Genomic DNA, 27,294 nt, shown 5'->3' with positions numbered 1-27,294 from the left:
CCTTAGGAAAATGACCTGTAGTCTCTATATCTATGTATCTGTATCCAACACGGAGAGGCACAGGAGCTGTTTGGGAAGTCAGGGACTCTAGAAGGAGGCTGGAGGGAAGGTAGGAAACTGCTCTCTAGCAAGGAGGAGCCTGGAAGGTGGCAGGAGCTGAAGTTGTCACCATTTCCCCTCCCCCTCAGCAGCTCAAATGAAATTCTGAGCACAGGACTTGGAGTTTTGCCATCGACTTGGAATCTTTTCTTTATAAAATGTCATCATTTGTTGTCTTGGATCCTGCCAAGTGACATACCCACTTCTGCAGCTATTTGTATAATACTCCTGTACTATTTGCCATTCTTTCCTTCCTCCCTCTTCCCCTCCACCCCTGGAATTCTCACTGGTACAGGATTGTGTTAATGCCTGCCTGCTGCCTCACCTTTTAGGTTGGCTTTTGAATTGTAAGTATTTCACATTATGACTTCTCAGACCTATGTTAGATGAAAATGATTTAGTGGGATTTATGTTAGAGGACATGGAACAGAGATACAAAGCTCCCATACAACTCTACAATTTGCCCTTCCATTTCCCTTTTGGTTCATCACCCTTTATGTTAAACCTGATATAATCTGTGATGAAATTATGGAACTATTTTACAGATTGCATGAACAACAGATTACAGTGTCTAATAAAATGCAGTTATGAGGAAAAGTGCTCTGAGAACACAAGAGGTTCTGTGGCAGGTGGAATGTACAAATGGAATTAAAATTTTTTTTTTTTTAAACCTAGTATATGCTCTTCCAGCCCTTCTTGAAGTTTTTCTGGGGTTTTTTTGGGTTTGTTTGTTTTGTTGTTGGGTTTTGTTCTGTTTGGGTTTTGTGGGGGTTTTTTTCCTTTTGTTTTTTTTTTAACACTTGTTTGTTTCATATGTATGGGAGGGAAAGGAGAATCTGGGCCTGCCTCTGTATTTTTACATTCACCTCAGTGAAATTTGACAAATTGTGAAATGATGTGAGAATGAAATGGCAATTAAAGTGAGAAAGGACAGAATAAAGCTTTCTATAGGTGTTATAAATGCACATGCTGTTAAATGCTTGTACTGGGGTTTTTTTCTTTCATGTGAAGGAGTAAAAAGGAATCCTGCAATTAATGCTTGGTTAGTGAAACAGTCATGGCAAAAGCATATCTGTCTCCTGTATTTTATGGAGATGGCATTTGTGAAAGATCTGAAATTTCAGTCTGTCTTTTTTCCCCTATTTTCCTTTATTTTCAGCTGAGAATTACAATTCATTTGGTCCCACTCTTCTTCTTTGGTTGTTTTCATTTGTGGCTCTCTGTTAACAACTAATTATTTTTACTTTTAGGTGCCTAAAGTACACTCAAGGACAAGAACACTCCCAAGTATATTTCTAATCTCATGAATACCTAACACAATTTAGTGTGAAATCTCATTGCAATCTTAGTGTGACACAAAGTGAAAAAAATTAGGGGGAAAATACAGCTTATGCATGGATGCATTCTCATGCATAATGTGCATATCAATGGTGTGTAGGCAAGCATACATATTTTTCTGTGCTGATTTTGCTTATTGCAGTGGCCACCTGCTCCAGAAGAATTAGGAGCAGTTTATGGTGAGCAGGTTATCCTTGCTGTTCTGCTGTGGTAAAGTTAGCCTTGGTTGTGCTTTGTAAGGTTGTCAGGACAACAGCTTATTATTATTGTTCCTGGTGGTTTTTTCTCTACAGCAATGGAGGGAGCTGTTTCAAAGAGAGTGGCTGCCTTAGCACTGGGCTGCAGGATTGCCAGCTGGGATTTGGGTTCAGCAGGATGCTCTGGGTTTGTCATGTAAAAATTCTAATTGATGCTGAATGCAGACCCAGTGTGAGAATAATTTTGTTCATTGGCCTAATGCAAAACAAGCCATTATATTTACAAACCCATGGCTTGTTTTCTCAGCAGTATTGCCATTACTCCTCTGTTCTCTTCCATCTGAGGCTCAGGGAAAAAGGTTTGATGTTTGTCAGGGTGAAACCTGTGATATGAGTTGAGACAAGGTAGGAATTAGTTTAAGGCTATGTTATGTCACTCTGCTCCAGTCTGACACTGGAGCTAACGAGTGAAACCACTGGGGATTTCTGTTAGGTTGAGTTTGTCATATCTTTGACAAAAACATCATATGAAGTTGGAGTTCAGTGATAAGCTGTAGAGTAATTGTTTTAGTGTTGTCATTTTGAAGAACTGGTATTCAGGTTATATGGTAAATGAGAAAAGAATGCTCAGTAGTACATACAGCAAGCTAAATGACTAAAAAGGGACTTTTCTGCTTAAGCTCATTATATGCAAGAGATGGAATAGTTTCAACTGAAATAACTTCTAGATTGTTGGCATGTTCAGGGGTGGGAGTCTTGCTGGGATGTTCAGCAGGGAGAATTATATGAAGAAAGCTTTCAAATAAAGAAGAAAACCTGGCAGCCCAGAAGGCCAATGGCATCCTGGGCTGCATCCAAAGAAATGTGGCCAGCAGATTGAGAGAGGGGATTCTGCCACTTTGCTCTGGTGAGACCTCACCTGGGGTACTGCATCCATCTCTGGAGCTCTCAGTACAGGAAGGACATGGAGCTGATGGAACAGGTCCAGAGGAGGCCATGAAAATGATCAGGGGGCTGGAACACCTCTCCTAAAAAGGTGGTGACCTAATAGTGACCTTTCAGTACCTGAAGGGGCTACAGGAAGGCTGGAGAGGGACTGTGTGCAAGGGGCTGGAGTGATGGGATGAGGGGCAATGGTTTTAAATTAGAGAGTAGTAGATTTAGATTGGATGTTAGGAAAAAATAATTTGTTATGAGGGTAATGGAAAAATGGAAGAGGTTGCCCAGGGAGGTTGAGGCCTCATCCCTGGAGATATTCAAGGTGAGGCTTGAGGAGGCTCTGAGCAACCTGATCAAGTTGAGGGTGTTTTTACTGCAGGGGGTTGGACTTGATGTCCTTTAGAGGTCCCTTCCCACTCAGATTATTCTGTGATTCCATGAAATAACTTTGAGGAAATTCTTTTTATTTCATAAAATATGCTAATACATGGAACTTATTTTGGCACTTCCATGGCTACTTTTATATTGTTGCTAGAAAGATATTCCTGAGTTTGATCTTCATATTCTTACATCTGGGTTGAGCTGTTGTAATCATTTAAGTGATGCTGAGGTAGCTAAAAATCCATTCTCAAAACAGTAACCTTCTATTTCAAATTCCCCTTTCAAACAACTGAAGCAGCAGTTCATTCACAGAGTAATTTGGCACAGATACACAGGCATCTGCATTCAGTTATGAAAGCTGACTGACAGAATTAGAAGCTATTTGGATAAACCTGTCAATGCTCAAAATGTTGTCTACTTTATCTGGCTCTCAGGTTTTTTTGAGCTCAGGCAGGTACTCCAGAAGTGGTTGTATTCCCTCTCTCAGATTCTCTGCTACTTGCTGCTCCTTATCACAACAATGTTCTTTCTGGATTTCTACATCTCTGAATCCCAACAGCCTTTTTTTGCAGAGGAAAACATCTCTAAGGATGATTTTTAAAGGTGGTGGGGTTAGGTACAGTAAACACAGTGATTGGTTTAATCTGTAAGTGTGTGACAACAGGTTTGCTTATTTCTACTTCTCTTCAAAGGTAGAAATGGACCAGTTTGCTGCAAGAGGGATACAGAATTATCTGAGATGGTGAAGAGGTGTACAGGTGGTTGTTCAGTGTTTCACTGACACCCCCCAGGCTGTCAAATGCAAACTGAACCCCAGCAATGTTTTCTGCATGAGAGGAGGTTTCTGCTGTTAGAACAGAGAAGTTTTCCAGGATTCTGAGCTGTTGTTGGGCTCTTTCCCAGGATCCCAAACATGATTATTGTTAATGGCAAACAATACTTCATTAGTCTGTGAGATTCTCAGGTTTGATAAGTTTTGATAATTTTGCTAATGTCAGTGTTTCTCTCACACTTGGGATGCTTTGTGCTTTTCCTCTGTGGTTGTGTAACTTTAAATGAAGTTTCTTTGAGTATAATTATCCTTTATCTTTTCTATCTTGTTTTGCTGAGTTTAAAAAAAAACCAAAACCCTCCAAAAATCTCGAGGCTGAGAGAGGTGTTGCACTGTGTGGTTGCATAAAGCTGGTTCCTTAGAAAATAGCTCTTAAAAATAGCTGACCATTCTTTCCATTGTACTGAGCTGCAGACAATCAATACATTTTATAAAGTCTTTTCTTTTTACTTTGAATTTTACTCCTGCATTTTTAAAGTATCAGGCACACAGGTATGCTCTATACATTGATAGTATTAATATAATCATATATTTAGCAATAAAGTGCATACATTTGGGTTCACAGATGGTTAATTGAATACCTTGCTTTGTGCCTATGGAAATACTGTGGGATAATAGCTCCTCCTGGCAAAATAGATGCTTAATTGTAGTCTTCTCCTCTTTCTTATGTAGACTGTAGGCAACAGTATCAGTGTTCCTATTCACTCATCTTGCCACCATTCAGTATGCCTGTAGTTGTTTTAGGTGTTCAGTGTGTCAGAGGTGTTTAAAGTTGCCAGTTGGGTTTTCATGACCCACTTCTTTTTCTGTCCCAGCTTTTCTCAGCCACATTTCTGAGGATGTTTGTATTGAGTCTTTGCAGCAGTTACAGAAATCACTGTGGGGAAGAGCAATGAGACATTTAAACCATGTCAGGTGGCCCCCTCTGGGACTTAATGACAAGTTATAAGGTTGAAAAAATGTAATCACCAGACAAATCTTGGACTCTCAGCAAGGGCTGTGCCAGGATCCTTGTCACCTATGGGTCAGTGTGTGAAAATTTGCTCAACTAGAGGTCAGCACACCATGAGAGCTGTATATGAGGTACTGATCAAGTTGATAAATAAGTTTAATTTTCCCTTAAGTAATTCTTTGTATTGCTGTGTTTGTTACAGTGTGAAGTCCTTCTTGTGTAAGGGGAGAAATGACTTTGAGTTGTCCCAGTTGTTTGTTGGCTGAGGTTTTTTTGCCTAAGAAGTATTAAAATGGCTATGTGTGGAGTTCCTGACTATTTTTTATAGACAGGAACTTTTATATCTTTGATATCAATAGTACTGGGACCTTTCTCTATGCTGCTGAAACTGTAAATGCCATCAGATGAGATTTAATATTGTTTGTAACAGTTTGCCCATCATGTACCTCCAGTTTATCCAGGCTTTTAAATGTTTTTCACAGCAACTCTTTGACCAAGTTGCAATATTATGGTTTGGATGGAAGGACTGGTTGGGTTGTCAGGCTCAATATGTAGCAGTTAATGGTTTCTATTCCATGTAGAGATCAGTCAGAAGTGGATTTCTGTACTGGGGCCTGTTCTGGTTAGTACCTTGATCAATTATCCTTATCCAAGTTGCATGTGACATCACATGGGGGAACACATCTGGGGACAGCCCTGAGCTTTAGAGAAGCTGTTGGAATGGACCTTGTGATGTTCAACAAGGATAAAATACACATTTTAATGCCTTGCAACAGAACAGAGTGGGAACTGAGTGCCTGGGAAGCAGCTTTGCTGGAAGGGAACTGCACATTCTGATAGACATAAGCCAGCAGGTCAGTCTTTACTCCAGCACTGAGAAATGCTGGAGTTTTCAGTTTTGGGTTCCTAGATATAAGAGAAACATTGGGTAAACTGAAGGTAGTTCAGTGGAGAGCCAGCAAAAGGAGGGATTTGGATCCTATAGGGAGAGGCTGAGAGCCTTTGCATAGCCTGGAAAACAGAAAGCTCAGGGGATGCTCAAGAGCTGCCTCATCAGGTGATACCTAAGATTATTAAGAAGATACCTAAGATTAATCTAAGGTTATTAAGAAGACAGAGCCAGGTACACGGCAGGAGGAGAAGAAGCAGTGGTCAGAACCTAAAAAGGTGAGGTTTTCATTTGGCACTAGGAAAGAAAAATCACCCTGAGTACACTGAGGAATTGGAACAGGTAGCACAGGCTGGTTGTGAAATCTGCATCCTTTCTGGTTTCTAAGACCATACTGGGCAAAGCCCTGAACAAGTTGGTCTGAATTCAGTGCTTTGAGTGGGAGGCTTGATGAGATGATGTCCTGGGGTGCCTTCCTGAGGGAATAATTCCATGAAACATTACGACTTTCTTTATGAGAGTTGGTGCCATAACTGAAAACTGAATTGCTAATCCAGTGTGCTGTGTTGGCACTTTGTTATAGTACAGAACATTTCTGTTTTATGATGTTGGGAAGATTTTTTTATTTTGTTTTTACAAGCCTAAGAAACAGACTATCCCGTATTCCTGTTCTTTATTTAAACCAGTCAACAAAAATTCCCAAATAAATTATTGGCGAATAAATATTTTTCCAGTTTAGTAACTAATGGAAGAGTAAGCACTTAAAGAAAATAACATCCCTCTAGGTTTGCCTTCAGATATAATTTGTTCACTTTGTCACTGGATTCTGAAACATGATTAGCAATACTAGAATTTGAATGTGTGAACTTCTGTTGAGGGATTCAGCTGGATCTCTTCCAACAGATTGTTTCACTCTTCAAGAGCAGGACATGCGAGTTGAAAATTGGCTCTGAGCCAGTCAGATTTATATGTGTATTTTGTTCTTTTGTTCTGATTACTAATTTTGGTACTGTGAAACTTTTGGTAATCTAGAGTTATCCTTGTGGCTAGAAAAAAAAAAAGTTATGATAATGTCAACTTATTTAAAAATCCAAATTAAGTATTTCAGTTCTGAAAACAGCTGCTCTTGGCATCTTTTTATGTTCAGTCTTAACTTCTAACTTCATTAACTATAAACAAGAGCCAGCAGAACCTCAGAAGATTGAGATGATTCCTGTTCTTGCTCATCCAGCTTCACAGTAACTACACTTCCAAGTATTTCTGTGTTTACCAAAGTGTGAACTAGACCTTCAGATTCCTATTTTGTTTTTTTTATAATCCATTTTATTAAGTGTTTAAAAATTAAGCATTCAGCTTCAGGATGAAAGAGATTGTAAATGCATGCTGTGTTAATCATAACAAACAAGAAAGGGAATGGAAAGAATTTCCTTTAGGATAAAATTCCTTAAAGTTGAAATAACCCTGGTAGAGCTTGTCAGTTGGCTTAGAGGGGTGTAGCTTGGCTTCTGAAGATTTTTTGCCAAAGGTGAAAGGACATGGAGAAGGTTGGTCTGTTGTCCTTTTGAGTCATTTTCAACAACAGGAGCTAAAATACCTATTTTTGTTAAACAGATGGATCTGCAAAATTGTTGAATTAAGGCTGATCCTATGTACAGATCCCTAGCCTGAAACATCCTTTGCCCTGAGCTGAACTCCTCCAGTTCCAGAGCTGAACTATTTACTAATCCAGTTGCTAAAATAAACAACTCCATCATTGATCTCTTCATGTAGCAGAATCAGAAACAGAATTGTTACGGTTGGAAATGACCTCTAGGATCACCACATCCAACCATCAACATCCCCCCACGTCCCAAATAAAATAAATAAAATACATTTATCTACATCTGTTGCACTCATTTCTGATTTCCTCTTAGCTTCCTGCTCTTCTGCTTTTCTTTTCTCCCATCTCATACTACAGTGAAAGGCTCTTTGGGCACTCACTCTGCTGAGGACTAGAATTTTCTTCTAACTTGTATCCTTACTTAACTTCTATGTTTTTTTCTTTCTCCCTGTTACTTACAGACAACTTGCTCTGTCAAACCTCATTTTTCTGAGGTTAATTTAGCCAAACTTTTAACCAGTCCTTAGACAAGACATTTACCTTCCCCCTGCACACTGTGGTGGCTGGGGAGAATCAGCCCCTTCTCCACCTGTTGCTGTGCTTATAACTCAGAATTTAAGCAGCCTTCTACAGTCTTTTCTGTGGGAAATAGAATGACATTAAAGCTTTGTTTTTACTGGAAATATTATGCAGTTTTGTCTTCAAACAGCACAATGCTGTGGTTATTCTCTTTCTGGTGTTTTCTGCTGATGAGCTACCAGGCCGATCAACGTTTTCTCCTGTAGTTCTTAAGAGGAGTGACTTCAAACCTATAAATAAAAGGGGAAGGAAACTGTTCTTCCAAACGTACTTTATTTTTTCTCTGTTACATTTTTACATTCCTTTGGAGTGCCAGTGCTTAATGTTGTGGTGTATTCAGATTTCATTAGTAACTCCCACTCTGTGTCGAGGTCATTATTGCACATATGAGGCAAGACTGATTCCAAGAACTGATTCCAAGAACTGCTTCCAAGATTGGTCTTAGAGTACCTGGAGTAAACTGTTTCATTAGATGTCATCTCTTGACTTGTTCTGTTTTCAATGTGGTATTCTATCAGATAACTTTCTTATTTCCACATTTCACTAACAGCAGTGTTTTGTATCCCACTGATGAGCTGATCTAAGGAATCTTCTGCTGTGTAGAGCTACAGCTCCTGACCCAGCTTCTTCCTGTGCTTGTGGGACCCTCACTGAAGCTCTTGCTGGCTTCCTAAATAAGCTGACGAGGCTTATGTACCACCAAGTGACAGTACAGTCATTTAAAACACAATGGTAGCAATATGGAGGGCTGCCATAGAACCATAGAATCATAGAATGGGCTGGGTTGGAAGGGACCTCAGAGATCATCAAGTCCAACCCTTGATCCACTCCCGCTGCAGTTCCCAGCCCATGGCACTGAGTGCCACATCCAGGCTCTTTTGAAATATCTCCAGGGATGGAGAATCCACCCCTTCCCTGGGCAGCCCATTCCAATGGCTGAGCACCCTCTCTGGAAAGAAATTCTTTCTAATGTCCAACCTAAACCTCCCCTGGCACAACTTGAGACCTCTTGTGCCCTCTTGTCTTGCTGAGAGTTGCCTGGGAAAAGAGCCCAACCCCCCCCTGGCTCCAACCTCCTTTCAGGGAGTTGGAGAGAGTGATGAGGTCTCCCCTGAGCCTCCTCTTCTCCAGCCTCAACACCCCCAGCTCCCTCAGCCCTTCCTCACAGGACTTGTGCTGGATCCCTTCACAGCCTCCTTGCTCTTCTCTGGACCTGCTCCAGCACCTCAATCTCCTTCCTGAGCTGAGGGGCCCAGAACTGGACACAGGACTCAAGCTGTGGCCTCACCAGGGCTGAGTACAGGGGCAGAGTGCCTTACCTCAACAGGAGTTGTACAAAAATAATCCAGTAAAGGCAAGCTTCCAAAATCAATGTGGAATTGAAATATCTGGAAAAAAATAGATTTGACAAGTTACTGTTTACTTAAAACATTTCTCCAGCTTTGACATGAGTATAGGTATGCTCCTAATTAATGTCCTGCTATTATGATTTTTATAACTTAAGTGGAAAATAGTGTCCTAATGTGTGGCAATAATGAGGTTTTGACATGCAGAGTACCTTCCAGTGTTGTAGAGGTTTTCAGTATATTTGCATCATCTGAAACTGAACCATAAGAAAATGGCAGGATTGAATCTTGATTTCTTTTGATGTGTTTTGCAAACTACTCATTTTGCTTCATCTTTGCTGAACCTAATCCTAGCTGCTGGTATCGGAGTCAGTAACTCTCTCCATCTGATGTGTAGAATCAAACCTTTACTTGAAAATTAAAAAAAAATGTGCTTGAAAGCTCTGTAAGTGCTTGCTGACTTTACAATTATCTGCTTTCCCTTGTGATTATCTTCTTTCCCACACATGATTATACATTGGAATATGGGACACACCGACTGGTACTTGATAAAGTAAAAGTGATGTTGTGAAACTGGAAAGCCTGAAGGCAAACCATGGTTTTCCACTTAATCTGCCCAGTTTTTGAAGGGTGTTAGGTTTAGACCTGAAGTGTGCTTCACCTGAAAATTTCAACAGTCTGCCTAGGGGTTTTGTAGCTGTGAAATGTGAGCTTCCTTCCTCTAAACTCTGTCCTTTCATGCAGTCCAACTCATCTTTGATTTCAGCAAGGCTGGCACAGGAATGGAATGTACAGACCAGAGCAGACTTACCTGCAGTTTGATGTCACACCAAGTTCTGCAGTTGGCCAATTCACAAATGAGTGAGTTGCTGCATTTTCTAAGTCAATGTGTCTTATAAAACTTTAAGGACTAAATGTTTCCAAACTAGTCAGTAAAACTATGTAGACATCTGGAAAACTGAATGATGGTGAAAGTTATATTGCAGGGTCCCAATGAGTTTTCTTTTAAGGCTTTTGACTGATTCTTAAATCAATTACTCATAATTTCCATTCATTAGTGGGTTTAAAAAGTCTGTTCATTGGCATTTTATTTTCAGGGCAGGTCTAAGATTTTGAAATTAATCTCCTAATCTTCCAGTTTACCAATATTCCTTTTGCACAATGGAGTAGTTTCAGGGAATGTCAGGTTTATTCCTTTGTAATGAAACCAGCACAGATAAGATGTTTGCCTTAGCATTTCTAATTCTGAATGCTCTACAGCATGACTTAGGAGTTGATAAATGGAAGTTAGAAACCAACATGGCAGAAGGTGACAGGCTTTGGAAATATTCAAGATGAATATCTGAAAAGAAAGCAAATAGCAAAAGGAAACAAAGTTTATGGAATAAGCTCTTATAAATAAATATTCATGTCATTTTTTTTCTCTAACTTGAACAGAACTATAAGAAGTATTGAATGGTCATTTTTACCAGCTCACTAAATTGAGTTGAGTAATCTGAGATACAGTTTTAGTGGAAAATGAACTTAAACAGAACAAAGCAAACAGAACTCACAAAAATACCCATGCCAAGGAAAAGTGATTGACAAATGTTGTAGTGAGGTCTAAAAAAATTACATCAGCAGCTTCTACTTTGCTCTTTCGTTTGTGTGGGGTTTTTTTAAGGTTCATCTTGAGTCTTGAGGTGGAAAAAATATATACCCCTTTGGCTTTCCCAGCATTTACCCTTTCTCCTTATGAAGGCAGTCTGGTTGTCATTTAAATTCCTAATGGAGAGCTCACAGGTTGCTATTTTGCAATTGTTGCTCTTCCCAGTGTTTCATTTTTATAGCTTTTGCTGCTGTAATAGTTTGACTCCCAGATCTGATCACATATCAGTGTTTTGGCAACAGACACCAAAATAAATACACAGCTTTCCTATATTTACTTTGTATTTTTCTATCCCTTTGTTTTGTTCTTTCTTTTGGTTTTTTTCTTTTTGTTTTATTTAAACTAGAGTTCATGTTCATCTGTGCTGAAGTTAATAAAATGTGTTAAAATAACTCATATTTTGAAATGGCAAATATACCTCTTTGAAGTGTTCCTGTGTAGCATGCCCATAACTTGGTAGTCTTGACATCTCTGTGTTTGCTGTTATTGAAAAGGACAGAGCCTTAAGGGAAAAAATCTTTTTAAGTATTATAAAAATGTTTTTTGTAGGGGCTTTACTGGTAATACAAAGCCAAACTTGAGCAGAGGCTGTCAGGAGTTAATAGTTTGGGGCTTTATGATTTCCCACCTACTACACAGCCTGAGATGTGACAAAATGAGACAAAGATATTAATCCATTTATGTTTCCTCTTAACATCTGAATAAGCTTTATGGTGACAACATATCCTGATTTTTATTTTTTTTTTTTGTACTCGTCCTCACCCAGAACCATTTATTCCCTCTCTGTATTCCTTATTACAAACCTGCTGTTGTCTGATACAACTCCAGCTAGAGCCACAAGGGCCATTTTTTTCTCCTGGTGGATGCTCTGAATGAGGTTCCCATGAGCTTCTTTCCTACCATATCAATAACATCTGGTATTGGGTTGTCTGTGACCTGTTGCCTTTCCTCATCTCTCACTTCCATGAAAAAAAAAAAAAATCAGTTTTAACTGTCTTTATTTAAACATGGATGCAAAGTTGTACATTCAGAGAAGCCAAGGAGCCCTTCAGAAACAGAGACTGTGCCAAGAGAGGTTTTCCTGCTGATTGGGTCAGTAACTCCAAGCATTTCACATCTGTTACTGGAACCTGAGCAGGGTGGCACCACATTGCCCAAGGACTAAAGACCAAACTGGTCTTGATATTGGCTTTAATATTGGAGATGGTCAGTCACCTGCATTTGTTGCTCCAGGAGAGTTAAAATCCAGTACTCAAGCTTGACTAAAAATGGTTTGTTTTCATGCTCACCAACATCCTTCTATAATCATGGGTAATAACATGATTCAGATTTCATTTTTAGCTCATGCTCTGAAACTTCTGCTGAGGTCAGAGAACTCCTGTCCCAGTTGTTGTCATTCAGTGCTGTGTGCAGGGTGGGGTTTGTACACCCTCACTCCTTGGCTCTGAGGCTCTCCAAGAAACAGATTTATGAACTTTGTAGACTAATGGTATGGTGTAGCAAATCCTGTATTTTTAATGCAGGAAGAAAAATGTGTATGTAGAAGTAATGATCTCATTTCACTGTTAAAAAAAAAAGTTTCCTTTGACAATTCAAATTTTTTTAACATTAAAAGCCTGTGACAGCTCAAAACCCAATAAAACAAAGTCTTACATGCTCTGTTTTGAATGGAACTGACTGGTTAGATGTGCCATATGTAGGAATATAGGAAAAAATAGTGTTCTCAAGGTCCCTGGTGCAGGACCAGCAGGCTGGTAAAATGGTAGCACATTTGTAGTCTCATTTCCTCATATAAAGCATATTTTCCTTTAACCATTAATTACTGTTACCCCAAGAGTGTCTTCGTGTTGCTGGCTTCTTCTCAATGTGCATCTGAATTGTTGCTCTTGTGAAGGAGATCAGGGCATCATATCAAGCAATTTGGAGGCAAATACCCATCAAAAAAGAAATGCTGCTAGCAAAGGCAGGATAGTTCAGTGAAAAATTTTATATTCAGGGTTGGTTTGTGAGGTGTTTTTAGTGTGTGAACAATGAGGAGACAAAGTAATCATCAGCTTATACACTGTGAAGTTGTGGGTTGTTTTTTTTTTTCAAAAGGACAGTTTCCACAATACTTTATAGCTCCCACAGTGTGAAGTCATATGGATGAATGGGTTTTTTAAGAGTATGAAGAAGCATTGCAGTTGAACTTTTTTTTCTTTGTAATTTCCTTCTTTAGTTCACGTTAAAGGATAAAGGAAGAGCACAAATGAGAAGCTTTCTTTAAATATTTTAAAATTCCCAGAGCAGAAGGGTGCAGGAGTGGATGACTGTCCTCCCTACTGCTGCTCAGATTGTTATGGTAATAATAAAAAAAGAACCTTTGAATAGAAGTGATTAATTTTTTTTTAGCTCATAATCTGCTGGAGGAGGTAGAGAGAAGCTGAGAAGCTGAGAATGAGAAGAGGTGGAGAAGACTCGAGAGTACAAGGTGTGGGGTTGAAGTGTGTCCTTGTGTTTAACCATTGATTTGGGAAATAGCTGTCACCCAAATCTACCCTCTCCATTCATTCCCCAGGGAGCTCTTCTCCTCTTCTTTGAAGTGGGAATTTGGCATCCATACATTTTATCTTGCTTTCAAATTTTTTTATTTAACCGAGTGCTCTGGCTTTTGGTTTGCTTCTCCTCTCACCCCAAAAAGTTAATAAAGCCAATTCAGAACCTAATAGGATTGTTCTCTTGGGAATAAACTGATAAAAAGTACTGTTCTGAGCCTTTTGAAAAGACTGTCTTAGGGAGGCATGGATACACCACAATAAAATCTCAACTAATTGCCAGTAGCTCAGCTGATTTATAGCAACAATATAAAAATTCTCATAGTTGAGCTGACCACAGTAAAACTTTGCAGTTATGAGATGTTATGAAACTTAAAACCTGAGCTCCTAATAAAACATTTATGGCCTTCAACCTTTTTGACACTAAATTAAAAAAATAATCTGTTTTGAAGGAATATTTTTTCAAACTCTAATATCATTTCTACTCCAATACTTTCCTCCTCCCACAGTCTCATTCTGCAGTAAAATTTCTCATGTCCTTCACTTGTTCCCTGCTCTGTCACCCACACCCCTTGATTAACTTGCCATCACCTGCTTCTGGAACAAAAAAATCACTTCTCTGGTTAAGTAATATAGGCCTGTGGTAGCAGAGCAAAACTCTCTGAAGTCCTGGGTCTTTTACTTCACCCAGAGGGACAGAATAATTCTTTTTGTCTCTCCAGAGGCTGGCAAAGAGCTGTCATCCCCTCTGCACCTTCTGCCTGGGAAGTCTGTGCACAGATTTTCCTCTTGCCTTCTGCCTGGGAAGGTTTCAGGCTGAGGGAGAGGCTCTCACCCTGAGCAGGACAGCAGCAAGGGTTGTCCCCTGGGCACTGACAAAGAAGGGAAGATCCTTTTCCAGCTCTGTGGTTAATTGGTTTTGTGTAGTTTGTAGTGTCAGAGATCTCAGAGTAAGGGAGGCATTTTGCTGTTTGTTTGAAAATTCTTTTCCCTGGGATAGCATGTCCTTTCAATAAAAGAATAGATGGTGGTATGATGTGGGCTTTTAAATTTTTTTTTTTTTAATTTTTTGTTTATTTTATGTTTGTTTTTTGTTTGTTTATTTTTATTTATTTACGGATAATGTCCCTTCAAGCCACTTAGACTTTAAATGATTTTCTGACTCATCAGAAGTAAAAACATTTCAAGAGGTACAAAGATCTGAAAGTCCATATATGTGGTTGTGGTTCACAAAGATGGGGCTCTTTGTTTATTTATTAAATAGATTTTTAAATGCCTAAACACTTTCAAGAATATAAATCTTATTTTTTTTTTCCCTATTTGGTATCCATACGAGTTGTATCCTTCATCATAATATGGATGAAATATTTTAAAAATAAATAGTCTGGTATTCAGTTATGGTAATTCTCTTGCAGAATCTGTTTTGCTTTTTTTAAATTTTTTTTTTTCTTGTTTTAAAATCTTGCCTGGTACATACAGTTAGCAGGTATGCTTTTGGGGGTTATTCATATGTTTAATGATAAGTCTGGTATCCTTAGCAGAGATTCCTTGTTCTTTCATTTTGGTTTTTTCCTCTCCCCTATGTGACTCTATTAGAAGTGGCTCTCCATATTTCTAAAACATTGTTTAAAAAGTAGATGTTTGCCTTCAAGATGCTCTTAAATGGAGGAGAGAGTGAGAAGACCAAGTGAATGGAAACACATCTAATACAAAAATATTTATTAAGAAAAAAAGAATTGTTCATCTGAAAAAAAAAACCAACCCAAACAAGTTTAATTCTTAGATATTAAGCACTGAATCAGATGAATTTAGATGGCATGGTTTGTCTTATGTCAAAGGAATCCCCCTCAGCTCTATCCTGCATATTTTTTGACTTGTAGAGATGGGACCCCAGATCAGTATTTGATCACTAGCACTCTGAGTAGAATATTTGAGAATTTGGACCCTAAGCAAACCTCAAGCCTGCTTTATATGACTTGATTTTTTTTCAAGACTACTTTTCCATTATTATATTGGGAACAGTTCCTAACAAAATGAAGACCTATTTGTATAGGAGTTCACAAGTGAGTAACTTGTCTGAATGCCCTGACCTTATGGCCTTAACAGAACAAAAGAGATGTGCCTGAAACTTAATGCTTTCTTTTGTGATTGAGTGATAGATGAGAAAAATGAAAAACTTGCCAAGTGAGCCTCTCTTTGTACAGATCTGTCCCAGCTCTGCTGAGCTCATACAGGCTCCTTTCAGCTGTCACTTTGCAGTACAAAAGAGATGAAGCCTGTGCCTGGCCTTACTCCTATCCTCCTCTGATGTTTATCTAAAGTCAAGTCTGAGACCTGCAAGGTTATCAACCAGTTGTCCTGCTGGAGTGCCAAGGTCTAGAATCCTCACTCTTCTGTGTTTTATTAAGTTCTTTGTTACTTTTTAAGGTGTATTTGTTTCAAGAACCAACACCAGATGCTGTAAAATATATTAGATATAAAACACTGGATGGTCTCTTACTTTATTTTTGTAGTTCTTAAAAGTATGAGCTGCTCCAGAAGAGTTTTGATTCAATGGCTGAGATAATGGATGTGTTTCTAGAACTTTGGCAACCTTGGAAGTTTGTTACAGGTCAGGTTCAATTCCACTTAGTGAGTGTTTTTAACAAGACCAAAAGGCTGTGTTCACAACAGCCCTGAAGATCAAAGTGCAGAATGAGGGAGGAAGACTTTCAAAGCAGGAGATTGAACCCTGCTCAACCTCTCCTGAGAGGTAGAACCAGGCAGCAGAACCTTGCTGTCTGAAATCAGATTATCTATAAGATGTTTGGGTATAAAAGACAGCAAGAAGTTTGTCCTTTTAAGTGCCAGTTAAGGAACACAAGACTCATTACTTCAATTCTCATCCTCTCCTGTGCATGGGCTTGGTTCACAAACCTTAAAGTACAGCTGTTCTATTTCCAAACTGGTCACTGGGGGGAAAAAATGCAACTCATGACTTAGAAAACACACACTGAGAGAATTAGTTGTTCTCCTTCTATAAATGTAGTAATTTGCATGTATATATTTGAATATATTGAACTATATGATTCTAATGTAGGCTCCTAATTTTATATTTACATTGATTTTGAGGCTCCTCAATAAATATGTCGAAAACTTGCTTACTGTTGTTTTGTTTAGGAGTGGAGTAGGTTAGGTCATATCTGAATGGTGCTGAAATGTGTTAATTCTTAACAGAGATTTAAATTGAGATTATAAACACCTTTTTTTTAATACTTTTTATTTCTGTGGTTTGTGCAGGGTTCGAAACTGTGTGCAAAAACATGGAGAGTGCATTTGTCTCTTGGCCAACTTTTTTATTTTTCCATTTTATAGGTAGCTACTGTGCACTTTTCACAAATAGTAAGTAGCTGTAACTGGTTTGAAAATACAAGGAAGAGCTCAGATTTCTTTCACTCTGGGGTGTGGCACTCCATTCTGCAGTGGTTATACCAAGCTGCTCACATTTAAGCTGTTGACCTTTTCATTTCTGTGTTGAAGTGTGGCATAGTACAAAGTAAAAAAAAAGAAAAAAAAGTCTGAATATGTGGACTAAATGCTGAGAGCTATTCTTGGCAGACAAGAGAAGCAGGAAAGACATAATGGATCTGAAAGTGGCTCTACTGTCTAGTCCATTATCTACTGTATTTTCTATAATTTGTGGTTCAAGCATGATATTTTGTAGTGCCAGGATTGATACTGTTTCATGCCCTCTTTGTGCTCTTGATTATTACATGCTTTTGCTGTGTGATCAAAAGGTGTTGCAAAGGGAGAAGAAAATGCCTGGAGCTGAACATTTTTTCATAGAAGAGAAATAAAGAAGGTGGGAATGAAGATGCTGGTCATGAATGTACAAGAATGGCAGCATGTGAAGTGCCATGTTGAAAATATGAATGATAGTGATTTAGCTCTTCATTTCCTTTTGTTAAAAAGGATTACATTGCATAAGAGTTGTATATTTGCTATAGGTAAAAAGACTAGCTAGGGAAATGATGGGCAGTATAAGTGTTCTTTTTTTTTTTTATTTATGACAAAATCATTTTGGTTTAATGCACAAACCTTTTCCTTGCTGAAAAAGGAATTCAAAAGGCAGAGCTATCTCTAGGTGACATTTTCTGTTTTCATAATGATGAATATTTTTTACCTCAGTCAGCATTCAAAATGTGCTAAAACTGACCTGGAAGAGTGGGGCCAGTTGATTTTTCATGTTCAGGATAAAGGTAGAGTTGCATTCAAGTTTATCTAAGAAAATAGATGGTGGGCTAAGGAAAGATCTATTTACACTGCTACTTACATTAAAGAGTAAACCAATAGCAGACACTGCACTGTCCACCTTAAATGTTTCTTAGCAAGTGCTTTTTGTCATCCAGAGTTACTGAGGTTACTCAGCAGATTCCACGGAGTTCTTCTCAGCAGTCCATCTGAGACTTAGGCAGACAAAAGCTGAATGGATATTGCTTTTCAAATTAGTTACTGCTGTGCAATTAATTGCCCTTAGTTAACAAATCTTTCTTTTATGTATAGAGACTGAAGTGATGGAACACTGTAACAGACATTGTAACACTGCAACCAGTATTTGTTTTTAGGAAAACCTCATCAAGAAAAGGGGAATTTTTATTTTTTTTCAGTCAGAAGTGTTTGGAACGTTGATTTTTACACATTTATCTGGGCAGCATAAAACTGAGAAACAGCTTATAGATTTAGAAGGTAAACCCAGTTCACAAGTCAACATATGAAAGAATCAGAGCAGCCAGACGGAGAGGGACCTGGGAGTCTGGATTGACAGGAAGGTGACCATGAGCCAGCAGTGTGCCCAGGTGGCCAAGAAGGCCAATGGCATCCTGGGCTGGCTCAGGAACAGCGTGGCCAGCAGGTCCAGGGAAGGGATTCTGCCCCTGTGCTCAGCCCTGGGGAGGCCACAGCTTGAGTCCTGTGTCCAGTTCTGGGCCCCTCAGCTCAGGAAGGAGATTGAGGTGCTGGAGCAGGTCCAGAGAAGAGCAAGGAGGCTGGGAAGGGATCCAGCACAAGTCCTGTGAGGAAGGGCTGAGGGAGCTGAGGGTGTTGAGGCTGGAGAAGAGGAGGCTCAGGGGAGACCTCATCACTCTCTCCAACTCCCTGAAAGGAGGTTGGAGCCAGGGGGGGGTTGGGCTCTTTTCCCAGGCAACTCTCAGCAAGACAAGAGGGCACAAGAGGTCTCAAGTTGTGCCAGGGGAGGTTTAGGTTGGACGTTAGAAAGAATTTCTTTCTGGAGAGGGTGATCAGGCATTGGAATGGGCTGCCCAGGGAAGGGGTGGATTCTCCATCCCTGGAGATATTTCAAAAGAGCCTGGATGTGGCACTCAGTGCCATGGGCTGGGAACTGCAGCGGGAGTGGATCAAGGGTTGGACTTGATGATCTCTGAGGTCCCTTCCAACCCAGCCAGTTCTGTGATTCTATGATTCTGTGAATCATAAAGTCTAAAGCCAGAGATTTTACTAGTATTAAAGCAAAGGTACCACCTTGGATAGGGCTGTGAGAAAACAGTTTTGAGTTTGTATCAGGATAAACATGAAAAGAGAAAATTAGAGGAAGGAGTTTGGAGTGAACTGAAATGCAGAATAAACCAAGTGAATGCCTCCTCAGGGGTATCTGTTTTCTGGAGCCCATGCTTTTGTTGCATTTCACTTTCTAAATTTTGGTGCTGTTTTGTTTTCTTTGTCTCATTTAATAATAACTAAGGGGAAAAATGCATTGTTGATCTTATCTATGGCTTCCTTATGGTATATCTAGGTTTTGTTCTCCAGTAAATCATGCTGCTACTTCCTTAACCTTATTGTTTCCTACTTCTCTCTGTATTTCAAAAAGCAGCAGCCTGTTTTCTCTCTAAAAATGGAGAATTACGATAGGTTTTATTTATGAAACACCTGCACAGGAGTGAAACAGAACATTTTAGCTCTCACTGCTTTATGGCAAGATTTCTGGTGCCTTTCCGTCCTGTAAACAAAAGGAGTCAGTTAGAGAATGGGAAATTGGCTGTTTACAGGATATTTTCTGTATGAAAGGAAGGAAAAGTGCTTTTGCAGTGATCAGCCTATTGTGTTGGAAATATTAGATGTTAAATCAAGTTAATTTGAGTTTAGTGTTGGGAGAGGAAATAAATAGCAAGATAGGTGGAACCACTTCAGTATCACCACATCCCCCATCAGCTCCTGAAATCCAGGCAGGAGTTAGGAGATGATGTGCTTTGATTTGGTCCCAAATCTTATGTGTAACTTGTGATCATTGCAAGAACTTGATCAGGTGTAGGCTACACATTAAAATAAAAACTGAGAGCTGATGGAATGTGGGTTTTATTTCAAAACAAGCACTTTTGGTACTTGTACTTTTAATTACTGGCTCACATCTGTCTTCCAGCTGCCTAAGAAATACAGTTGCCTTTGCTAGAGAAATGGCAATGAGATTTTTTCCACTGTGTGCACTATCCTGTAAGATACTTACTAGAATTACTTTTATCCCTAAGGTGGTGATTTAATACAGGAAATAACATCTCTTCCTGCTGTGTGTGTTTTCTTTTCCCTTTCTTTCAATATGAATGTAATATTGTGTATTCTTAAGCTAGATTTTGCTATCTGAGGTCCTACTAAAAGTGAACTTTCTTTGAAACTGTGTTAGCAGTGATACAAACCAGAAAGCCTATCACATATAGGCACATGATAGTTTTATGTTCTGTTTTATAGTTAGATAAAACTAGCTGTTTATAGATAGTTTTTATGCTGATCAGACAGACCTATCTAAAAAATTGACTTTACAAACAGTTTTATCTTACTTCGTTCAGAAGAAATACACTTTCCCTGCTTGTTAATGTTTCAATGTGGGTTTTTTCTGTCAAATGTAAAGTTTGCAGTGTTAAATACATCATTGGCTGCAGATCATCCCATGGGTGGTCACAGAATGGTTCTAAAGTGTTTTGGATGAACTATTGCCTTTCCTCAGAACACTTTATGGAACTTCATTGATTTTTCTCAGCCTTGCAATTGAAAATATAGAACTAATTTTATAATATGGCTCTAGGAGTACTGTTCCCTTTATCATGACCTTTGGAGCAGAGCCATAATGAAACAGTCAGATGGTTCACCAGCTACTGGTTCATGACCTCTTCCTCTAGCAAAGCTTTTTTTTCCAGTTATTGCCAGGAAGTTACACTGATAACAACTTTATATTCTCTGTTGCAACACATACACAATGTATGAGTTACCTTGTGCTGAATTGTAAAGCTGTTGAGGTGTTGATATTCTTTTTTTTGGTAACAAATTAGAAGATTCTCATTTTACACAAGCAGTGTTTTTACTTATGCCTTAGTATCAGAAATAGCTCGTTTAAAAATAAAACCAACCCAAACCTCTCATTTGACTTGCAGGTATCTCTGTTTTACTGATATCAGAAAAAAAGTGACTCAAATTTTCCTCCTTTGGGAATCCTTCTAGCCAAAGGTAAGCATAATTTCTGACCATTGTGCTTGCACTATTACCCTACCTTTTACATAAAAAGACAGCTGTGCTACTGTCTCTCTTGTTTAACATCTCACAAACTGAATTTCTTTGGGATATCTGGAGCATCTTAAGGAAGTCATAAGAGAATCATTCATTTAACTCTGCATCAAGTGAAATTCAGTCCTTTTTGGAGTCTGTGACTTGGCAGATTGCCTCTCATGAATACTGAAGCATATGGTACAATCACTTTGAGGCAACACTTATTATACAGCTGTTGTTGTACAGAAGCATGATTGCAATTCTCAATGCATTAGATAAGCAAAAATAAAATCATAATTCTGGTGATTTGGGAATTCTTAGCTCTGTCTTCCTTTAGGAAAGAGCTAATATAGCCAGAAATAGACACCAGCATAAGGCACCAAAGGAGCATCCTTCTATGGGCTAATTAGGCTGCTTGTAGAAAATCCTGAGCCTCCAGTTGCCAGAAGTCATGACATTTTGATATTTTCTGCAACAGGAATGAAGAGGTGCAGTAATTCTACTATAGCTTCTAATTCTGCCAACTCCTTGATCCAGTCCAACTGGATTGCTTTGTAGTTACAGTGGATGGCTCAGGCTTAGAAATGTTTGCCTCAACACAAGCTCTCAAGCTATCATCTGATGATGGGCTCCCTGCAGCACAGGGAAGAAACAGATAATTTTTGTGGGAGTAAACACCTTCCTCTCCATGTGCACATGCATATTTACTTCTGAATAAAACCAGGTTTGGGGGATTTAGAGATAAATTGTTTACTTTTGACAACACACAAGTATTTGGGAAGTATTTCAGTAGAAACTTGAAAAACTTCATCCAGTTCTTTCATTCCATTTTCAATTTACTGGTTCACCAAGGATACTGGAGTCTACAGAGAAATCTGCCACATAAATAATTCTTCAGTTGATGGAGTTGGTAATCTTGTCACTGTCAGAGACTGTAAATAAATACTGTAGCTACTTCTGTTTGAAGAATGGAGTATGATATTGGTAATGATAAGCAGTGGAAAATACTTAAAGTGTAATGGTGTGATGTGTAAGAATTTCATAATTATATTTAGTTGTTGTCCAGATGATAAACTTCCAGTCTTTTTGAAACTGAAGCAAACTAACTTAAAAGGAAAGCAATAATATAGCTGCAAAATTAGCAATATGTATTTGTCATATTACAAGGTGAGAGAGAGAGTAGCAAGAGGCTGCAAGTGCCTCTGGGAGGTTTCTTCTGTAGAGAAGAAAAATGAAAGTAAAGGGCCACAGGAGGTCCTGGGGCTCATTCAACATTCCTGGGACAGTCTAAGGTCAAATATACCAGAGATGTGTACCAAAAATTACATAAGAAGTAATGTTTATGGACTTAGAGCTATGCTTTGTATTACTCAGGATTTCACTATTTTACTGCTGCTGTAGGAGAAAAAAAGGAAAGTAAAATGCTGAAAACTTTTGTTTAAGGGAAGCTCTGAAAATTTTCTCAGTTTCATGTTAGCACTGAAGTTACCTTTCAGTGTGAGTATCAGAAGTGCTGTAGTCATGTTCCTTCTTTGTATGGAATGAGCAGATTTAGAGGGGGGAGAGAAGTTGAGTCCCTTCTAAACTCCCTTCTTTCTAGATTAATAATATGAGGATATATGATCCATGTGAAATCAGATCATGTTAAAAGCAGACACAGAAGTTTTAGATAATCTTCTAGCTAGGTTGTTAATTTTTGTAGCAGTCATTTTTTCTGCAGTCATTGCTTCTACACAAACCACAAAAAGAAGGAATTATATAGCTTTTTACCTAGTTAGAGAAATGTTCTGAGTCTCATACAACTTTTTTCCTGATTATTGTTGTAATGGAAATGTTGGGCTCTATAAGAGTAGATAAAATTTTTTTTATAAATTATATATGATGATGAATTACATTAAAGAAGTTACACATCATATTTTTATTGTGATCATTCCAGACTCTATTTCCAGTCTTTTGTAGCACCACATGTCTATGATAACTACATCTAGTAGTACTCCACTACTCTATGTTCTTTCATACAGGAAGAATGAAAAAGATCATTATTGAAGCTAATTAGGGATGTCTACTTTCTAAACAAAACTTATTTTACATGGTTCATTTGTTTTCTATCAACTGCTGCTTGTGAAGTACCCATGCCTGTTGAAGATACAGGACAGGACTGTCCTTCCAGAATATTCCAGGTGTTCCAAACAAAGGCTTGAGGATAATTTTTACTTTATACTACTCTAAATGCAATTGCATTTTGTTGGCTTTGGGTTTTTTTTCCAGTGTAGCAGTTTTCTATCTTTTTTCATATTCATGACACTAGTACAACCTTTGTGTTTCCAACTATATATTGTTTCCAGAATAAAAACAAAAATTCTGGTAGACTTAAGTGATTAAAAAAAAAAAATATCATGCATTTGGAGATTTGTATGAAGTAAGTAACTGCTTTTGGTTTCTGTACAGGTTTATCAAGCTATTCAAAGAATCATAAATTTGGGAGAGTGAGTAGTTGCCCTTCCTTGCCAGTGCTTTGGCATGGTTTATGCTTGATGCAAAAAACAAAATTGAGCTTTCTCTCCAGCTGCCTGAGCCCCTCTGTGCTCTGCAGCAGTTAAAATAGGTGGATGCTCAATAGCTACATATTGCTGCATATCAGGTTTTAAGTGGCTTCTTTTATTCACATCAACTTAATAGTTTCTTTCCCCTTCTCATCTAAGACTCCATTTGTCAATAAATAGCCTGTTCTCTAATATGAAATAAGATTACTGACTCTTGTTACTGAGGCTGATGAAGCTCTGCTGTGTTACTAGCAGTGAAGAGCACAGCTCTGAAAATCTTCCTGCTTTTCATATAAACTGTGTTTGCATCAGAACTAACTCATCAGACTGAGAGAATATTGTAACATATTTTGTATTGTGTGTTGTCAGCAATATCTGCATTTGAATAATGCTAATTATTCATGAAATGGAACATAACACTGGTCAATCTGGTCTTGTATGTGTGATAACCACTCCTGTATTGCATTTGCTTTATTTTTTGGCTGTGTAGTTAGCTGAGGCATAGGAGCTGTTCAAAGAAATCTGGAAGATGCTGAAAAATACAATTTGCAATTAACTTCCCTTTCAACAGTTCAAAGTAATAGTAGTTGTAATATAATAATTGCAATAATTGTAATATAATTACAGATGGCTACTCTTAAATGTGTTGATACAGGAATGATGTGCATTGATTTTCTTTCATAATTTGCAAGGGATGTAACAGAAGGAATAATATTGCTGTGACAACTGCCCTGCCTGTCCCTGCAAAGGTGACAGAGCAAGGAATCCTGGAAGGATTTCCAGATACACAAAGGACAAGAATGTGACCAGAATAGTGAGCATGGATTTAAAAAGGGAAAATCCTGCTTAACCCACCTGACAGCCTTCTCTGATGAGATAGCTGGCTTGGTGGATGAGGGGAGAAGGCTTGAGTAACTGGGCAGTGTCCAGCTCTTTTTTTTTTTTCCATGTTTGGAGGGTGGTGATCAGCAGCACAAGGTCCAGTGGGACACTGGTTACCAGTTACTGGTAGGGGCCAGTACTGGGCTCAGTGCTGCTTAATGTCTCCAGTAGTGACCCAGATGATGGGACTGTGCACACCCTCAGCAAGTTTGGTGATGGTACAAAAGTTCCCCTCAGTTCAGGAAGGGAACAGGTCCAAAGGAGGGCAACCAGGCTGGTGAAGGGACTCAAGCACAGGCCCTATGAAGAGAGGCTGAGGGAGCTGGGGCTGTTCAGGCTGGAGAAGAGGAGGCTCAGGGGAGACCTCGTCGCACTCTACAACTCCCTGAAAGGAGGTTGGAGCCAGGGGGGGGTTGGGCTCTTTTCCCAGACGACTTTCAACAAGACAAGAGGACACAGTCTTAAGTTGTGCCAGGGGAGATTTAGGCTGGATATCAGAAAGAATTTTTTTACGGAGAGGGTGATCAGGCAATGGAATGGACTGCCTGGTGAGGTGGTGGATTCTTCATCCCTGGAGACATTTAAAAAGAGCCTGGATGTGGCACGCAGTGCCATGGGCTGGGAACTGCAGCGGGAGTGGATCAGGGGTTGGACTTGATGAGCTCTGAGGTCCCTTCCAACCCAGCCAATTCTATGATTCTATGAAAACTGGGAGGAATGTGTGACATCCCTGGTGTGTGGGCTGCCAGCCAGAGGGACCTTGACAGGCTGCAGAAATGAGCAGAGGAGAACCTCCCTATCTCAGCAGAAGAGAATTCCAGGTCCTGCAGCTGGAGAGAAATAACCCCATGAACCTGGACCTACTGGAGGTCAACATCTGGAGAGCAGCACTGCAGAAAATGTCCTGGAGATTTGCATGGACAGCAAGTTGAGCATGAGACAGCAAAATGTCCTTGTCACCAAGAAGGGTTATGTTGTTCTAGGCTGTCTGAAGAAGGGTGTTGATAGCAGGTTGTGGTCCTACCCCTCAGCACTGGTGAGGCTATCCCTGGAATACTGTGTCCAGTTCTGGGTTTCCCAGTACAAGAGAGAGATGGACATACTGGGGAGCATTCAGGGCAGACCACAAGGAAGGTTAAGGGACAAGAACATCTGTCAGATGAGGAAAGAATGACTGAGCTGGGACCATTTGTTCTAGAGAAGGCTCAGGGGGATTTCATCAATGCAGAAAAACATCCAGGGAGGGTGTGAAGAGGGTGGAATTGGGCTCTTCCTCAGTGTTACCCAGTGACAGGACAAGAGGCAATGGCCATAAATTGAAATACATGAAATTCCACTTGAACACAATAAAAGGCTTCTACAGTGATGGTGGTCAGGCTTCCAGGAGGGGTTGTGGATTCTTATCCTTGAAGAGAGTTAAAACCCTGACAGGACGTGGCTGTGGGCAACCAGTCTGTCTGAGCCAGGCTGAGGAGGGGGGGTTGGGCATCTCCAGCAGTCCCTTCCAACCTCAGCTATTCAGTGATTCTGAGAAAATGTATTCCAAAAGGGGGGAAATGGATGTGTATGTTCCAAGCAGAAAAATTACAGACATATTGGCAAATTCCATGAATTAGGAAAATGAAGTCAAGGTCACTTGCAGCTTTTCTTCATCAAGCTGTAGGGAAAATCCTCAGGTTGCTTATTCCTTGGTTACTGAGCTTTGTTAGCAGGTTAATAGACCAGAACTATTTTCAGGCTCAGTTCATTAGGAGGGAAAGACTTGATGAGGTTTTGGAAGCATTTTTCAGAGTTAAAATGGATTGTTTCAAAGAACCATTGGTGGTTTAAATTTTGTCATACTGGCTGGAATATTTTTTACCCCTTTTATGGAATGTCGAAGCTTTTGTTTTTTAGTAAATTTTAGCCTTAAAATATTGATAATATGATACAGATGACCTCTTCTTATATTTGGTCTTCTCTAGAGTAGCCTGTCACATCCACTCCTATCTAAAAAATGCAGACAGCTTAAAATAATCTCTTGCAGGCTGACCTGCTCTGTTTATTAAGCAAGAACACTCTGAGCCCTGGCTGTTTGTAAAGATGGAGGGGGGAAGAGGAGGGGGGCAGGAGCTGGGGAAGCATCAACTTTCAAAAATAGGAATCTCAGTAGTACTCTAAATTTGTTGGTCCTCTAGACCAGTTACTCATTTGCTATGAGCAAGATAAAGTCTAACAGTTATCTGTTAGACTTTTGGCAGGTTTTTTTTTTTTTTTCCTTTGTCTTGCCATCTGACTCTTGTTGTTTTGCCTGGTAACCTGTTTTGCTGCCTCATCAAATTCCCTGTTATGAATGGAGTTTGTACTCTGTCATGCAAGGCAGCCTGGCAGGGAAGGGGGGAGGAATGGGGGAAATAGGAATAGGAAATTTTCCCAGGTGCTCCACTTCATCTTTTCTCTTTCATCTTATTACAAAGGGGAGAGATTTGTAGGGACAGCTTCAGGAATAATAAATAAATAAATAATCAGGAAGATTTTTGGATTGAAATGTCTGGAGATTCCTCTGTCATCTTTAAAACCAGTGAAATTAACTGCCCTGGACAGCTTCAGGAAGGGCAGGGTTACATGTCAGCAAATGTGGAGGATCAAAGCTTTCTGTAGCAATAAAGTTGTTTCAAAAATATAAGCTACATTTGTAAACATGTTCTTAAGTGGTTATTGCTGAGAGGGGCAGGAACACGTGCTTTCATTTCATGTACTTTTTATGAAGCATATATATATTTATATTTATATATTTATATATATACACACAGCATGTGCCTTAGAAGAAAGGGGGAGTTCAGCTGTCTGTGTGTGACATCCTTCCTTTTGTCTCTTGGAGATGAAAAAAAAGTGATCTTCCTTCTTGTTAGTGATGATAACAGCTAATTATGTTTGGGTGACTGACAGATTAATACTATTTCTACTTTGCCTTTCTTTTCAGTTGGCTCCATAGCACCTTGCACAGATATTTGCTTAATTCCTCTTAG

The 27,294-nt window shown here is 39.2% G+C and overlaps 1 protein-coding gene across 9 annotated transcripts in view; it reads left to right on the top strand.

Moving 5' to 3' along the window:
* SIPA1L2 (signal induced proliferation associated 1 like 2) overlaps positions 1 to 27,294 on the top strand; it is a 119,594-nt gene that overhangs the window by 5,253 nt on the left and 87,047 nt on the right. For all 9 annotated transcript variants that reach the window (XM_071738972.1, XM_071738977.1, XM_071738975.1 and 6 more), the window contains exon 2: positions 20,750 to 20,822. The gene's annotated coding sequence lies outside the window, so the exon portion shown is untranslated. The remainder of the gene's footprint in view (positions 1 to 20,749; positions 20,823 to 27,294) is intronic.

Source organism: Heliangelus exortis, chromosome 3 (genome assembly GCF_036169615.1).
Source record: "Heliangelus exortis chromosome 3, bHelExo1.hap1, whole genome shotgun sequence".
NCBI classification, from domain to species: Eukaryota; Metazoa; Chordata; class Aves; order Apodiformes; family Trochilidae; genus Heliangelus; species Heliangelus exortis.
This window is presented reverse-complemented; position numbering and strand designations above follow the sequence as displayed.